Below are 12,449 nucleotides of genomic sequence, written 5' to 3'. Positions count from 1 at the left end.
GACCATCTAACCAATGTACAATGTAAGGCTATTCAGAATTGTCATAATAAATCCCCCTGTGCAATGAGTATGTGCTAATAAATAGGGAAAAAAAAAAGAAAAAAAGATTGGATAAAGTAAAAAAAAAAAAGCCTGGGAACAAGCTGAGGGTGTGGCTCAAGTGCCTGCCTAGCAAGTACAAGACACTGAGTTCAAATCTCAGTATTGCCCAAAAAAGTAAATTTGGGAACATGCAAACAAACAGTGTTTAACGTCTCTCTAGAGTGCATAACCTCACAAAACTGTGTGGTTAACTTGCTTAGTTCATTCTTTTTCTATGATAAATTTCATTCGAGCACACGTTTGGCATGGCTGAGGCCCTGGTTCAATCCCAGCACCACAGGGGATGTTACTAAAACATGTAAAAAAAAAGAAATCAAATAATGCATTGTTTGTCATTCTGTGGCTGCTTACATTCCCTTCAAAAGTTTCCCCCGACACAGGTAAGCATATATTTTAACTTTAATTTGAAATAACAACTGAGGAACTCATAACCACATGTTTGTTTTCCTAACCATGTCTTGGACATCTATTTTTGTGCATACAGAGCTATTCTTTCTCCTTTCTGATTACTGTTTTATTTCACAATATATGCATTTGCTTTTCTTTAATAATAGATATAGTGATACATATTATTGCAAAAACTAAATGCACCCTGGATCAGCTTGAATATATGCCCACCAACTACATCCTAATGTATTTACTGTAACCACTTTTGTGTGCGTGATTTTTGTACATTTATATACTTAGGTACAACTCCATGCAAAATATATAGTGTGGTGGATTTGTATAAATAAGACACGTTCACCTAATACATCTTGAAGATCCACTCATTTTACTTTTATAAATCTATCTCATTCTATTTAACTTCTACCTAATTTCACTAAAATGAGCAAATCATGAATTAGTGATTTTTTTTTCTACTGATAATCACTGATGGTGAGTTTTAATTTTTGACTATGACAAACCTGTTTAAAAAGTTTTACACAAAGAAATGTGGGACTTGGACCTGTAAAATAAATTCTTAGATTAGAAATGGCTAAAGTTCAAATAAATATCCATTTAAAATATTCATGTATATGGCCATGTATCCTCTAAGATAAAATCTCTTGAAGGTTTGTGTCCTATCCCTCAACCTCACTAAGTACTCTCTGTTATCTACCTATTTTTACTATCTCATAAGTGACTAGGATAAGGTGTATGTATCCAGAGGCAGTCATATGAAGTCATTTTTAAATTTCTTTTCTCCTAGGTCTTGCCATTCACACTTTCCATGGGAACTTCTTTGTCTGCAAAGACTTCCACAGACTTCCTGTCTCTGCCCAGTGTCAACCTAGATGGTGTCTGCGCAGTACATGCTGGTGGAAGAGAGTCTTACTGACATGCAGTTGGGTTCTTTTCAGTCAGAATTCTCTTGTACATCAAGCAAAGGTAAGATTTTGTTTGTTTGCTTTTATTGTCACAAAATCCACGACATGAGCTGTACTACAAGCGTATACAGTACAGCAGTGTGAACTTGTAACACAATATTGTAGTAAAGATAAGTTTGTTCATGTGGAATGTCTTGTATGGCCTATGAGAAACACTTTGGAGTAATTAGGAAGGCCTGTTAAGCCAAAAGAGTGTTCTTGATCATAAGAGCTTTGTTGTTATTCTTGGTAAAGCCATGGGGTTTTTATTTTCCTAGACCATTTTTCTTATTCACACATTCTTTTCTTTGGAACCAGGGTCTTACTGTATAGCCCAGGCTGGCCTTGAACTCATGTTCCTCCCGCCTCACCCTCCCAAGTCCTGGCATTAGAGTGCAGGGGCCTGAGTTCAAACCCCAGTACTGCCAAAACAAATGAGTAAACAAAACAAACATCATAGATACTCATTAAATATATATAAACGTGTACATGGAGCTTTTCTTCTTTCATTTCCCGTAGTAATTGCCCCCTTCTTAGTGACTGTCCATGTCCTAATTTAAAAAATCTTATGGGCCTTTTCTTTTTTCATTCAATGATACTTACTGAAGCACAGTAGGAGAGATTGCATTCAACTCTGAATGCATCATGGGCAATGGGGAATTTTAGAAAGAGCAGGGTGAGGTTGATGAATAGAAAATTACTAAAAGGTACCATCAAGATTAAGCCAGGCCTGTTGGCACACCCCTGTAATCCCAGCATTCTGCTGAGGCAGGAGGATCATAAGTTCAAGGCCAGCCTTGGCTACCTATTGAGACACTGTCTCAAAGGAACAGAGAAAAAGAGTAAAGGGGATTCTTGCTAACAAGATTGTTATGAAAACAGACGAGGATGATCAGACATCAGCTGGGGGATGGTGGAGAATGATGAACCTGATGAGTTGTAGAGGGTGATCTGATATTGAGGGTGGGGAGGTTTCTTGTTAAACTGACTTAGTAGGATTCTTACTAAAACTGGATTTTATAAGAAAAGGCACAGATTGGTCTAGGAGAGAGTTTAGTTGGGCAAGCTGGGGCATGGTCATGCATACCTGCTATCAAAGGTAGAGGGAAAGATCAGGAAGATCAAGTTTTGAGGCTAAGTGGGAAAAAGTGAGACGACCCCCCCCTCCCCCAAATCTCAACAAACAAGCTGGGCATGGTGATGTGCACCTATGATCCCAATTGTGCTTGAGGCATAGTTAGGATTGGTGTCAAGGCCAGCTGGGGCAAAACAGTGCAAGACCTCATGTAAAGCAGAAAGGGACTGATGGTGTAGCTCAAGTGTAAATCACCTGCTTAGCACGGGCAAGACTCTGAGTTAAAACCCTAGTACTTGGAAGAAAGAAAGAAAAAGAGGAAAGGAAAGTAAAAAAAGGAAGGAAACGAGAAAAAAAGAAAGTTTCGTCAGGCAGAGAGTGTGTAACAGGACACAGGAAGTTCAGTGCCCAGGCCCTGTCCCCACAGCACTGATGCTCTGCAGCCCTGGGAAGTAGGCGGCTGCACAGTGCAGGTGCTCCTGGGCATCAGAAGCCCCGCTGGTTCTGAGGACAGTGACCCAGCAAGGGCACCGCCAGGACACGTGACAGGTCCATGTTGGTCAGAGTGGAGGTTAAAGCTGAGGTGACTATGACACATAAGCAGTGATCTCCTATCCCTCTCAAACTGCACTTCCCCTAGGGCTTTCTCATCTTTTATGATGTAGTCAGTGCACTTGCTTTAGTGCCTGTCTCATTCCTGTTCTCTCTGCCTCTCTTACCCCTTTCCTTGCACTGGAATACTTCAAACTTTACCAAGCTACTTCATCATTTTCCATGAAGCTAATATACCAGGTAAATGTCACTGTTACTTACGAACTCTCTTCTACCTAGCAGTCATCATTTGTTTTTTTTTTTTTCTTTTATTATTCATATGTGCATACAAGGCTTGGTTCATTTCTCCCCCCTGCCCCCACCCCCTCCCTTACCAACCACTCCGCCCCCTTCCTCTCCCCCACCCCAATACCCAGCAGAAACTATTTTGCCCTTATTTCTAATTTTGTTGTAGAGAGAGTATAAGCAATAATAGGAAGGAACAAGGGTTTTTGCTGGTTGAGATAAGGATAGCTATACAGGGCATTGACTCACATTGATTTCCTGTGCGTGGGTGTTACCTTCTAGGTTAATTCTTTTTGATCTAACCTTTTCTCTAGTACCTGTTCCCCTTTTCCTCTTGGCCTCAGTTGTTTTAAGGTATCTGCTTTAGTTTCTCTGAGTTAAGAGCAACAAATGCTAGCTAATTTTTTAGGTGTCTTACCTATCCTCACCCCTTCCTTGTGTGCTCTCGCTTTTATCATGTGCTCATAGTCCAATCCCCTTGTTGTGTTTGCCCTTGATCTAATGTCCACATATGAGGGAGAACATATGATTTTTGGTCTTTTGGACCAGGCTGACCTCACTCAGAATGATGTTCTCCAATTCCATCCATTTACCAGCGAATGATAACATTTTGTTCTTCTTCATAGCTGCATAAAATTCCATTGTGTATAGATACCACATTTTCTTAATCCATTCGTCAGTGGTGGGGCATCTTGGCTGTTTCCATAACTTGGCTATTGTGAATAGTGCCGCAATAAACATGGATGTGCAGGTGCCTCTGGAGTAACAGTCTTTTGGGTATATCCCCAAGAGTGGTATTGCTGGATCAAATGGTAGATCGATGTCCAGCTTTTTAAGTAGCCTCCAAATTTTTTTCCAGAGTGGTTGTACTAGTCTACATTCCCACCAACAATGTAAGAGGGTTCCTTTTTCCCCGCATCCTCGCCAACACCTGTTGTTGGTGGTGTTGCTGATGATGGCTATTCTAACAGGGGTGAGGTGGAATCTTAGCGTGGTTTTAATTTGCATTTCCTTTATTGCTAGAGATGGTGAGCATTTTTTCATGTGTTTTCTGGCCATTTGAATTTCTTCTTTTGAGAAAGTTCTGTTTAGTTCACGTGCCCATTTCTTTATTGGTTCATTAGTTTTGGGAGAATTTAGTTTTTTAAGTTCCCTGTCTATTCTGGTTATCAGTCCTTTGTCTGATGTATAGTTGGCAAATATTTTCTCCCACTCTGTGGGTGTTCTCTTCAGTTTGGAGACCATTTCTTTTGATGAACGGAAGCTTTTTAGTTTTATGAGGTCCCATTTATCCATGCTATCTCTTAGTTGCTGTGCTGCTGGGGTTTCATTGAGAAAGTTCTTACCTATACCTATTAACTCCAGAGTATTTCCTACTCTTTCTTGTATCAACTTAAGAGTTTGGGGTCTGATATTAAGATCCTTGATCCATTTTGAGTTAATCTTGGTATAGGGTGATATACATGGATCTAGTTTCAGTTTTTTGCAGACTGCTAACCAGTTTTCCCAGCAGTTTTTGTTGAAGAGGCTGCTATTTCTCCATCGTATATTTTTTAGCTCCTTTGTCAAAGATAAGTTGCTTATAGTTGTGTGGCTTCATATCTGGGTCCTCTATTCTGTTCCACTGGTCTTCATGTCTGTTTTTGTGCCAGTACCATGCTGTTTTTATTGTTATTGCTTTGTAATATAGTTTGAAGTCAGGTATTGTGATACCTCCTGCATTGTTCTTTTGACTGAGTATTGCCTTGGCTATTCGTGGCCTCTTGTGTTTCCATATAAATTTAACAGTAGATTTTTCAATCTCTAATGAATGTCATTGGAATTTTGATGGGAATTGCATTAAACATGTAGATTACTTTTGGGAGTATCGACATTTTTACTATGTTGATTCTACCAATCCATGAGCATGGGAGATCTCTCCACTTTCTATAGTCTTCCTCAATCTCTTTCTTCAGAAGTGTATAGTTTTCCTTGTAGAGGTCTTTCATATCTTTTGTTAGGTTTACACCTAGGTATTTGATTTTTTTGGAGGCTATTGTAAATGGAATTGTTTTCATACATTCTTTTTCTGTTTGCTCATTGTTAGTGTATAGAAATGCTAATGATTTTTCTATGTTGATTTTATATCCTGCTACCTTGCTATAGCTATTGATGATGTCTAGAAGCTTCTGAGTAGAGGTTTTTGGGTCTTTAAGGTATAGGATCATGTCGTCTACGAATAGGGATATTTTGACAGTTTCTTTACCTATTTGAATTCCTTTTATTCCTTCTTCTTGCCTAATTGCTCTGGCTAGGAATTCCAGTACTATGTTGAATAGGAGTGGAGATAGTGGGCATCCTTGTCTGGTTCCTGATTTTAGAGGGAATGGTTTTAGTTTTTCTCCATTAAGTATAATGCTGGCTGTAGGTTTGTCATATATAGCTTTTATAATGTTGAGGAACTTTCCTTCTATTCCTAGTTTTCTTAGAGCTTTTATCATGAAATGATGTTGGATCTTATCAAAGGCTTTTTCTGCATCTATTGAGATGATCAAGTGGTTTTTGTCTTTGCTTCTGTTAATGTGGTTTATTACGTTTATTGATTTTCATATGTTGAACCACCCCTGCATCCCTGGGATGAAGCCTACTTGGTCGTGGTGAATAATCTTTTTGATGTGTTGCTGAATTCGGTTTGCCATTATTTTGTTGAGGATTTTTGCATCAATGTTCATTAAGGAGATTGGCCTGTAGTTCTCCTTTTTGGAGGTGTCTTTGCCTGGTTTTGGGATAAGTGTAATACTGGCTTCATAAAATGTGTTTGGCAGTTTTCCTTCCCTTTCTATTTCGTGGAACAGTTTAAGGAGGGTTGGTATCAGTTCTTCTTTAAAGGTCTGATAGAATTCAGCAGAGACTCCATCAGGTCCTGGACTTTTCTTTTTGGGGAGACTCTTGATTGCTGCTTCAATTTCATTTTGTGTTATAGATCTATTCAGGTGATTAATTTCCTCTTGGTTCAGTTTTGGATGATCATATATATCTAGAAATCTGTCCATTTCTTTTAGATTTTCAAATTTATTTGAATATAGGTTCTCAAAGTAGTCTCTGATGATTTCCTGGACTTCCATGGTGTTTGTTGTTATCTCCCCTTTTGCATTCCTAATTCTACTAATTTGGGTTTTTTCTCTTCTCATTTTAGTCAGGTTTGCCAGGGGTCTATCGATCTTGTTTATTTTTTCAAAGAACCAACTTTTTGTTTCATTAATTCTTTGTATGGTTTTTTTGGTTTCTATTTCGTTGATTTCAGCTCTTATTTTTATTATTTCTCTCCTTCTATTTGTTTTGGGATTTGCTTGTTCTTGTTTTTCTAGGAGTTTGAGATGTATCATTAGGTCATTGATTTGAGATCTTTCAATCTTTTTAATATATGCACTCATGGCTATAAACTTTCCTCTCAAGGCTGCCTTAGCTGTGTCCCATAGGTTCCGGTAGGTTGTGTTTTCATTTTCATTGACTTCCAGGAACTTTTTAATTTCCTCTTTTATTGCATCGATGATCCATTCTTCATTAAGTAATGAGTTATTTAGTTTCCAGCTGTTTGCATGTTTTTTGTCTTTACTTTTGTTGTTGAGTTCTACTTTTACTGCATTGTGGTCAGATAGTATGCACGGTATTATTTCTATTTTCTTATATTTGCTGAGGCTTGCTTTGTGCCCTAGGATATGATCTATTTTGGAGAAGGTTCCATGGGAGCAGTCATCATTTGTATTACTACTTTTAATCATTGGTTTGCAAGCTTTAGTATATTTAATTTCTCTATCTGTGAAAGAAACAGTGACAGCCACCATTCTTCCTAGAACACTTAGTGGATACCATAGCCCTTCATATGTGCCTTTGTCATCTGCTATGTACTGATATCCTTCCTGGGATGCTGCTTAGATTGTTCCATCGCTGTAACTGTGTGTCATGGTATATAGTTGACCTATTTTATTGATTAGGAAACATACACCAGGGAGAGGAAATACCTTTGCCATGGTCAGTTCATTAATCGCTCCAGACTTTTAGGTGAGGCTGTAGCCACCATTAATACATGTGTATGACTACTTAGAATATTTTTTGAAACAGTAATTCACAGTAAATTTGGTATTTCTGTCTGACATTTACAAAATTTTGTATTTTTTAAATGTCTTCTTTTGGCAAGCATGGGGCTTGTTTTTCATTACAGAAATCATTCCAGACTGGGACACATGTGCGCCTAGATGAACGCATTTTTACTGTGTGTCAAGTGAAAACCCAGCCCTTGGTTCACCTATGCTTACAACTCATCTCACTTTGTATAGAGTTAACAATCTCCCAGATGAGGTAAGATTGATTTCTTTTTTTAATAGCTTTTCCTTAACCATACTCATTCCAGTGGAGAAATGGGAAGAGGTTTGTTTGTTATCTAGTGTTTTATATTTTTATCTTTCTGCTAGTTATATGTAGAGAAATTTTGGTTCAGGTAAGCTCCTAAAACTAGTATCTTTATTTAAGTTTCCTAAGTCAAGTCTCTATAATAGATGTAAGAAATAAAGAGAATGTTAAGTTGATCAAAGCAGCCTGTTTACTTAAACAAATTGATCTGGGATTTATGGTGAGAGTGAAATCACATCTGAACACCCTAGGTCAATGTTCAATGTAATATGTCTTTGAATTAAAGGAAAAATATTTATCCGAGTTGTAATATTTTGCTTTTGATAGGAAATTTATTGAAGTCATATTCATTACCATAATTTATTATTTATTACCATAAACTTATTAAAGTCATAAGCATAAAAATGTTAAATCATAATCTTTCTAAAATTGTGATCAAATTAATATGTATTCAGGTGGGGAGCAATATTTTGGTTAAAATCTTTCAAAATTAAAAAAACTTAATTTAGATTAGATTCAAGATGGCGATAGAGACAGAGCTGCAGACGTCATGAGCTCCTGACCCAGAGACCCTGCCAAGAAGCTGGAGACATGCCTGGCTGAGGTAAAGCACCAGGGAAAGCCAAAAACATGGCACTGTAAACACTTAGATCGGGGAAGGCTTCTCCACGCCACCATCTAATAAAAGAACGGCCAGCCTGCCAAATCCCCACCCGGTAGGTCTGCAGAGCTGCTGCTCTTTTCTGCTGGGCTCTACGCCCCTTGGGCTACACCAGGCCACAGCCCTGCACTAGACCCATGCACAGTGCGGTCCCTGCCTCTCAGGCCATGCCTGATCCATGCGCCACTGGGATACCTGCCCCTTGGCCGTGCCGCCGGATCCACGACCACTGGGATCCCTGCCACCTGTCCGTGCCGGACCCCAGCCCGGAGCCAGTCCCACAGCTCACTGGGATACCCGGTCCCCCACCCTCACCCGGAGCACACTGTTCTTTGGGCCCTGATGAGCCCCAGCTACGCATGGGAGAACCGGAACCCCCTCCCTTGGACTCCTGCCCATCAGGCCCGGCAGGGTGCCAGCTCCATGTAGAACGACTGGAGCCCCGCCCTGCTGGGACAGGCACTAGCCTGGAATGAGACAGCCGTATCCACCAGCACACCAGGAACCCCGCCCCTCAGGTGGAGCTGACCCCAGCTCTATAGGCTTCCCAGTTAACGGCTCCACCAGGGTCCCGGTCCGGCCGCCACTAGAAGGCTCCAAGCGTGCCTAAGAGACACTCACAGACTGGACTGGACACTAAAGAACTAAAAACAACTAAGCCTGCAATCCTACTGTTCCAGAACTGGTGATTTTTTTTTTTTTCTTTTTCTCCCTTCTTTAAGGGTTTGACAGCCTGGTTTGCTGTTTGATCACCCACCATCTCTCCCATTTTTTTTTTCTTTCTTTTTTTCCTCTCTTCTCTCTTCATCTTTCCTTCTCTTTCTCTTTTTTTATCCTTCTCTCACGATTTTGTTAGTATTAATATTGTAACCCAGCTAATACCAAATTATACATAGTCCAGGCACAGAAATGGGAAGAAGAAAAAGGGAAACCATTCTCCCCCCAAAAATAAAGTAGTACAGGATGTAGAGTGAAATGAAGAAAATGGATACCCAGATCCAGACTCCAACAAAACAAAGATAAACTATACCAAGGAACCCAACGAAGACCACAAGAACACCCTGAAAGAAGAAGTTCTACAAGTAATTAATGAGAATTTCATAGAGATTCTACTAGACATGGTTAACCAAAACGTACAGGAGGCACTCGAGAAATTCCAAGACAACAAAACTAAAGAATCTGAGAAAACACAGAAACAAATAAATCATAGAAGCCCTAAACGAACACCAAACTGAAACAAAGATCACCATAAGCAGAGAGATAAATGAATTAAGGGCAACAATTGACAATATTAAAGAAGAAGTAACCCATGATATGGAAAACCTCAGAAAAAAGAATGAATCAGAAATACAAAACAAAATGGAAGGCCATTCCAGCAGACTAGAACAAACAAAAGACAGAATCTCAGAACTTGAAGATGAAATGGCAATTAAGGAAAAACTGAAGAACTGTTAAACAATTCAAGACCTGTGAAAAGAAAATGCTGGAACTCACTGACTCCATCAAAAGACCAAACCTGAGAATCATGGGCATTGAAGAAGGAGAAGAGGTGCAAGCAAAAGGAATGTGTAACATATTCAACAAAATAATAACAGAAAATTTCCAAATCTAGAGAAAACTATGCCCATTCAGGTACAGGAAGCGTCCAGAACACCGAACAGACCTGACCAAAATAGATCTACCCCATGACATATTATCATTAAAACAACAAGTACAGAGACTAGAGAAAGAATATTGAAGACTGTAAGAGAGAAAAAACAAGTAACATACAAAGGTAAACCCATCAAAATCACAGCAGATTTCTCAACAGAAACATTAAAAGCAAGAACAGCATGGGGTGAGATCTTCTAAGCACTGAATGAAAATAATTTCCTTCCTAGGATACTTTACTTAGCAAAACTATCATTCAAAATAGATGGAACAATAAAAGTCTTCCATGATAAGCAGAAATTAAAACAATATATGACCACCAAGCCACCACTACAAAAGATTCTCCAAGGACTTGTGCATACAGATAATGAAAGCAAACAAAACCATGAGAGGACAGGCAATACCAAACCACAGGAGAAGAAAAGGCAAGAAAGTAAAGAGTAACATTGTTTCAGCTACACATAATCAAGCTCTTAATCAACAAAGACAACTGCATGACAGGGATCACCACATACTTATCAATACTAACACTGAATGTTAATGGACTAAATTCCCCCATCAAAAGACACTGACTGGCAAACTGGATTAAAAAGGAAGATCCAACAACCTGCTGCCTACAGGAGACCCACCTCATCGACAGAAATAAGCACTGGCTGAAAGTGAAAAGCTGGAAGAAGATTTACCAAACCGATGGTCCCCAAAAACAGGCAGGAGTAGCAATACTTATCTCGTACAAAGTAGACTTCAAACTTACATTGATTAAATGAGATAAAGAAGGACACTCCATACTAATAAAAGGGGAAATACACCAAAAGGAAATAACAGTTATCAACCTATATGCACCCAATGTCAATGCACCCAATTTCATCACACATACTGTGAAGGATGTAAAAACATACATAAACTCCAACACAGTGATAGTGGGATACATTAATACTCCTCTATCAATACATAGGTCATCCAAACAAAAAAATCAATAAATCCTAGAACTAAATCACACCATAGATCAAATGGATGTAGCTGAAGTCTACAGAATATTTCATCCAACTTCTGCACAATATACATTATTCTCAGCACCCCATGGAACCTTCTCCAAAATTAATATCTTAGGGCACAAAGCAAACCTCAGCAAATATAAGAAAATAGAAATAATCTCATGCATTCTATCTGACCACAATACGTTAAAACTAGAAATCAAGAACAAAAACAGCACTAAAAAACATGCAAACAATTGGAAGCTGAACAACACATTGCTCAATGATGAATGGATCACTGATGAAGTAAAAGAGGAAATTAAAAGGTTCCTGGAAGTAAATGAAAATGAAAACACGACCCACCAGAACCTATGGGATACAGCAAAGGCAGTCCTAAGAGGAAAGTTTATAGCCATGAGTGCATATATTAAAAGGACAGAAAGATCTCAAATCAATGACCTAACAGCTCAAACTTCTAGAAAAACAAGAACAAGCAAATCCCAAAACAAGCAGAAGGAAAGAAATAATAAAAAGAAGGGCTGAAATCAATGAAATAGATACCAAAAAAACCATACAAAGAATCAATGAAACAAAAAGCTGGTTCTTTGAAAAAATAAGTAAGATCAACAGACCCCTGGCAAACCTGACTAAAATGAGGAGAGAAAAAACCCAAATCAGTAAAATCAGAAATGTGAAAGGGGATTATAACAACAAACACCATGGAAATCCAGGAACTCATCAGAGAGTATTTTGATAGCCTATACTCTAATACATTTGAAAATCTTGAAGAAATAGACAGATTTCTAGAAACTTATAACCACCCAAAACTGATCCAAGAGGATATTAATCACCTGAATAGATCTATAACAGGAAAAGAAATTGAAGCAGCAATCAAGAGTCTTCCCCTCAAAAAGTCCAGGACCTGATGGATTCACTGCTGAATTCTATCAGATGTTTAAAGAAGAACTAATATCAACTCTCTTTAAACTGTTCCATGAAATAGAAAGGGAAGGAGCACTGCCTGACTCATTCTATGAAGCCAATACTACTCTCATCCCAAAACCAGACAAAGACACCTCCAAAAAGGAGAATTATAGGCCAATTTCCTTAATGAATATCGACGCAAAAATCCTTAATAAAATAATGGCAAACTGAATCCAACAACACATCAGAAAGATCATACACCATGACCAAGCTGGCTTCATCCCAGGGATGCAGGGATGGTTCAACATACACAAATCTATAAACATAATACAGCACATCAATAGAAGCAAAGGCAAAAACCACTTGATCATCTCAATAGATGCAGAAAAAGCCTTTGACAAGATCCAACACCACTTCATGATAAAAGCTCTAAGAAAACTAGGAATAGAAGGAATGTACCTCAACATTGTAAAGGCTGTGTATGACAGACC

The 12,449-nt window shown here is 38.7% G+C and overlaps 1 long non-coding RNA gene across 2 annotated transcripts in view; it reads left to right on the top strand.

Annotated features, from left to right (window-relative positions):
* Positions 1-12,449, top strand: part of LOC109674251 (uncharacterized) — a 36,774-nt gene that overhangs the window by 17,515 nt on the left and 6,810 nt on the right. For both annotated transcript variants that reach the window (XR_012442510.1, XR_012442511.1), the window contains exons 10-12: positions 1,292-1,470; positions 7,562-7,698; positions 8,259-8,353. This is a non-coding gene — a long non-coding RNA (uncharacterized lncRNA). The remainder of the gene's footprint in view (positions 1-1,291; positions 1,471-7,561; positions 7,699-8,258; positions 8,354-12,449) is intronic.

This window comes from Castor canadensis, chromosome 16 (assembly GCF_047511655.1).
Source record: "Castor canadensis chromosome 16, mCasCan1.hap1v2, whole genome shotgun sequence".
Taxonomy (NCBI): Eukaryota; Metazoa; Chordata; class Mammalia; order Rodentia; family Castoridae; genus Castor; species Castor canadensis.
Note: the sequence above shows the minus strand (reverse complement) of the source record. Positions and strands in the feature narration are given on the sequence as shown.